Raw genomic sequence first — 5,592 nt, forward strand, 5'->3', positions numbered from 1 at the left:
CCTCTGAGTGAGGGGCAGAGTCAAGAGAGGCTCCTGGACTGATGGGAAGCTTTGAAAGAGGGGGAAAGGAAGGAGAGCCCCCAAAGACTGCCCAGGGGAGGGGTGGGACAAGAGAGTGTTGGGGAAATCTGGCACAGTTCTGACTCTGAGACCTTGCTTCTTCCATCTTTTCCCATCTGTGAAATGCCAGCTTTAAAGTTTGCTGTGGCACCTACTGACTAGACCCATCTTTGAAAAGTGCAAAATCATGATCTCCTGAGGAAGGAAGGCACTTGTTTAGAATAACTGGATTATTTAGTGCATGATGACTTTCTCATTTCAGCACATTCTCTAATTTTTTTTAAAAAACCATTTGCCTCATTTATTTATTTATTCATTTATTCATTTAGAGTGAGCACCTGCACCCCATGATGCACCCGACAGAGGATAACATGCAGATGTTGATTCTCTTCCACAGTGTGGGTCCCTGGGATTGAACTCCAGCCCTTAGGCTGACCACAGGTGCCTTTTCCCATTGGGCCATCTATTTCATTGGCCCTAGTATTCATATTTGTGGTTCTGGGGATTGAACCCAGGCATGCACATCTGGTCCTCTAGTTAACTGAGATATATCCCTGGTCTGTCTGTCTGTCTTCCTTTTCCCTCCTGGGGATCCTGGGTTTGTGCCACCACATGTGGTGGCATACACTGTTAATCCCAGCACTCAGGAGGCAAAGGTAGGTAGATCTCTATGAGTTTGAGGGCAGCTAGGCCTCAATAAAAAAAAAAAAATTAAAGCTGGGTGTAGGAGGTGGGGTATACCTTTAATCCTGATAGGGGATCCCTGAGTTCAAGTCCAGCCTGGTCTATGGAGTGAGTTCCAGGACAGCCAGTGCTCCACGGAGAAACATATATATATATATGTTGAGTAACAGGGTTTTTTTTAATTATTTTTATTTTATGTACATTGGTTTTTTTGCCTGCATGTATGTTTGTATGAGGGTGTTAGATTCCCTGGAACTGGAGCTACAGACAGTTGTGAGCTGCCATGAGGATGCTGGGAATTGAGCCCCCATCCTCTGGAAGATCAGTCAGTAATCTTAACCACTTAGCCATCTCTCCACCCCCTCAACCAGTGACATTTAAAATCTCTTGCTTTTACACAGAAATGACCAGGTGTGGGGTTTGGAGAAGTGTCCTGCAGGAACCTGAGGAGAGGAGACAGCACAGAGTTTCCCAGTAAGATGCCACATGCTGGTGTGCTCTGTGCCCCAGATGTGGGAACTGCAGCATGGAGTGTCTAGAAATGAGTGGGGAGGAGAGCTAGTAGACTTCACCCAGGAGAGAGTCTTCCCCACTGCCTGCCAGTTCTGCCCACTCTGCCTTTGGGGCACCACTTCTCTGCAGAGTACCTTCTGGGAAATGCAGATCACAGCCATTCTAGCTATGGCTTTAGCCCACATTTCTGAGCTGTTTCTTCATCTGTGACCTACAAGTTTTCAGGTGCCTGGAATAGTTACCACTTAACCTTTTGCCCTCCCACCCCTCCATTCAGGGTCTCACTATGTAGTCTTGGCTGACTTAGAACTCACTTTGTAGACCAGGATAGTTTTGAAAACTACATACTTCTCAAAGGTTAATTCTAGGAGTAGGAACAGCTGGTCACAGTGGCTCATGCCTCTGGGAAGCAGATGCAGCTGGATCTCTGGATAGTGAGTATCAAGCAACTGGAGTTAAAACAGCATGGAACCAGCTGGGCGTGGTGGCACATGCATTTAGTCTCAGTGCTCAGGTGATGAGGGATATCCTTCTGTATGCTATGAATATATGGTTCTCTTATTGGTTGATGAATAAAGCTTTCAGCCAATGGACAGGCAGGATTTAGCCAGCCAGGAAATCCAAACAGAGTAGAGAAAGGTAGTAGGCAGAGTCAGGGAGATGCCATGTAGCTACCAAGGAAGCAAGAGACCCAGACATCACCAGTAAACTAAGACCACATGGAGATACACAGATTAATAGAAATGCATTAATAATTAAGAGAGCTAGCCAATAAGACGCTTGAGCCATCAGCCAAACAGTTTATTTGGGTCTAAAAGGCTGCAAGACTGGGCAGGACAGAAACTTCCATCTACACTTGGGAGGAAGAGGCAGGTGGTTAAAGGCCAGGGTTATTACACAGAGAAACCCTGTCTCAAAAATAAACCAAAAACCAACCAAACAACAACCACCGTTTATCTCACATATGTGCATTGTACCTGTACACACGAGTGCCCAACTTTTTCCCTATTGGACATAGAGCACAGGACCTCAAGCATGATGACATGTGTGTGCACTACCACAGAATGTCGCCATTGCTTCTTCCTGTGTCTTTTGTCACATTGAAATGTTTGGAGAACAAGGGTCACTTATGTCACGAACCGTCCTCCACTCCGGTGCCTTGGCTATCAGTGATGCCACATAGGCTTGTGGAAACAATCACTGTGGGCTCAGGTGTCCTCCCTGCATGATGACTGCTTTCTCCTGGCAACCAGCCAGCCACTGTAGGGCTGCCCTGTCCTTTAAGAGGCTGGACATGGCACTTTAAAGGAGGAGCTGCAGAGGGCTGGAACAAGAACTGGCTTGAACATTTCTCACTTGGCCATTGCCTAACCACAAGACCTTACACAAGCTGCCACTTCTCCGAGCCACCTTCCCTCATCTGGAAACAGGGTAACTTCTTCCACTTGTTGAGAGGATCGTGCCTGGCATTCCAAAAAGGGAGAGCTTCACACGCTCCTCCTCCTTAGTCCAGTTACTTCATAGCTGAAGTTGAAGATAGTTTGTTAAGCTCTCACCGTTGTTTGCAGTGCCATGGAGTGCCAGTGACAACAAGCAGATCATATAGTATACCTCATGGCATGGGGCACAAATACATAATACACTAGTGGCCTCGATGTCACTCTCGGCTCTCTAGAAATGCCAGAGGTAGAGAAGTAGCAAAATGGCCACCTTAAGAGGCATCGCCATGCTCAGCTTGGAAGTCAGCTTTAGGGAAAGGACCAAAATGACAGAGACTGAGACCACCTGAGGGGGAGCCAGGACTCCAGAGCTGCCACTTCTAGGGATACAGGGGTTTTCATCACCCCATGTGAGACAGAATTACTGCCAAGGAACTATGTCCCTGGGGGAAAACGTCCATCTGCTATAAACCTTCTTTTCTTTATCTTATAATTGACAAGCTTTGACCAAATCTGTAGTTCTCGGTTTTGTCAATGTATCAGAAACTAGGGGAACTGGGGAGGGGTGCAACACAGTCATTCCTGGGCCTACCACACAACACATGAGTCAGAACCCAGACATTGGAATTTAGAATTTTCTAAAGTTCCCCATCTGGGCTTCAGGTTCTATGAGCCCATGAGTGGAATATTCTGAAGAGCTGGCTTTTCTGGTGAACTCAGAATTCACCCCCAGAAATTCCTTTTTGTTTCTGTTCCTGTTTTTCAGATTTCCTCTAAGGTGAACACATGCAAATAATCTCCAGGGTCCTCCCCACCTCAGAGTTTCTATGGCTACACAAAAAGAGCACTTGGAGGAGGTGAGTTTTCTGGTAAATTTAGGTCTCTAAACTGGCTGTGTTGTCCTTTGTTTTTGCTAATGACCAGGTCTCATCTAGCCTAGGCTGGCCTTCAACTCACTGTGGCTGAACAGTACCTTGAACTCTGAATTCTCCTATCTTCATCTGCTCCCCAGTGCTCTGATCACAGGCATGTGTTAGATATGTATTAGCACCCCTGCGAATTCTTTCTGCTTTTATTTCCATTTCTGAGATCTCTTCTTAACTGTACATTTTGAACTTCTAGCCTACGGACAATAAATTCATAATATGGGACCACCACATGCTCTCTTCTAGACAGAGCAGATATGATTAGAGATCATAAAGTCTTATCCGGGACAGTCACTATCAGTCAGTCGAAGGTGACACTCTACATGAAACCTGTTTGGCCAGCCTATGCATGATGGATTTACCTCTGTTATGCCCAGATCTTGGAGTCACCCAAAAATAAACAAGGAGACCAAATCCCATATGTTAAAGCAAAGAGCCTTTATTTAAATTCAAACTTGGACACTCTGTGTGTCCAATGAATTGGCATGATCAGTTGGGTTGGGGTTTTATCATAGCAGAGGTTGGGGTTGGAGATTTCTAAGGTTCAGGACCCCCGATTGGCTGACATTTGTCTAGGGGTGTCTTGATGAAAGGGGAAGGGTGTGTGCCGGGATAAGAGAATCTGGTGATCCTATCTATGGTGGTTGGAATGTTAGGTATTTTCCCCTCAGATGCTGATTGGTCCATTCCTGGATGGTGCCTGGACTCAGTTTGTGGTCTTTCCTGGAACCAGGTATTGCCTTAGGGTAAACTGAAACTCAGGCCTATCTCTTGGCTGGTTTCTATTGAGCCTATCATGGCAGCAGTATGGGTAAACTACCCTGGGCCTATAACCTCAACATTTCTTTCCAAATGCTCAGGCTGTGGGACAGATGGGCCTGGACTTAATGTACATGCACTAGATCTGGATAAACTCTGGATAAATAAAATTTTGCAATGCTGCTGATGAGCCCAGAGTCTCGTGCTTGTTAGACAAATGCTATAACCCCTAACATATTATATAACATGTTTTCCTTTACTTTGTGAGTGTGGTGCTAGGGTGGAGCCATAGGCCATTCCCATGCTAGACACAGACCCATATCCCCAGATGTTCTTTGGGGCAGCCCAGTTTGCTCATCTATATGTGGATCAAATACTAGTATCTACCTCACAGGGTAACTATGAAGTCTGAGTGAAACTGCAGATCTAACCCCCACTGGCTGACACACCGGAAACTCAACAGTTGTCAGTACCACTCTGAGGAGCTCACTGAATGAGTTCTGTTAAATCAGAATTGCATAGAAAGTCCAGAAATAGAAGAGTAGTAGTTGAGGTACTAGAATCCTGCTGCTATATTCCAAATCCCAGCCTGCACGAGGACCTCAGTCTGTGTCCACCCAAAAGACTGACAATGTGGTTATGGGGTGTGTGTGGTTATGGGGGGTTGTGGTCATACAAAAGCTGTGGTATGGAAATTGGAAACTGGCGGGTATAGATTCTGGTTGGTAACAGCATTGGCACCAAGAATAGGGAAGATGCTAAGCATGGTGGCGCTCTCCCTGGGAAGGCAGAAGCAGGTAGGTATCTTTGAGTTTAAAGCCAGCCTCATCTACCTGGTGAGTTTCAGGACAGCCAGCACCCCATATGAGACCTCAAAATAAATAAGTAAACATAAAAATCAAAAAACAATTAGAAGAACAGAGAAGATGCTAGATGTCTTGTAGTTGTAGAGTGTGAGCTAGCCCCACTAGGATATTGCTAGGTAGACCAGGCTGGCCATTAACTTAAAGCAGTCCTCCCAGCTAGCCTCCCAATGCTACGCTTATAGGAATACCCAACACATAGTTTTCGACTGTCCCCTAGACTAAGCTCACTATAGCTATAAGTCAATGATAATACTAAGAACACAATCTTAAAAATCCTGTAATTTAGAAGAATGTCTCTTACAGAGACCTCAATGAAAAATGATTGTCCTTATAAAAATGGAGTAA

The sequence above is a fragment of the Cricetulus griseus genome (assembly GCF_003668045.3).
Source record: "Cricetulus griseus strain 17A/GY chromosome 1 unlocalized genomic scaffold, alternate assembly CriGri-PICRH-1.0 chr1_1, whole genome shotgun sequence".
Taxonomy (NCBI): Eukaryota; Metazoa; Chordata; class Mammalia; order Rodentia; family Cricetidae; genus Cricetulus; species Cricetulus griseus.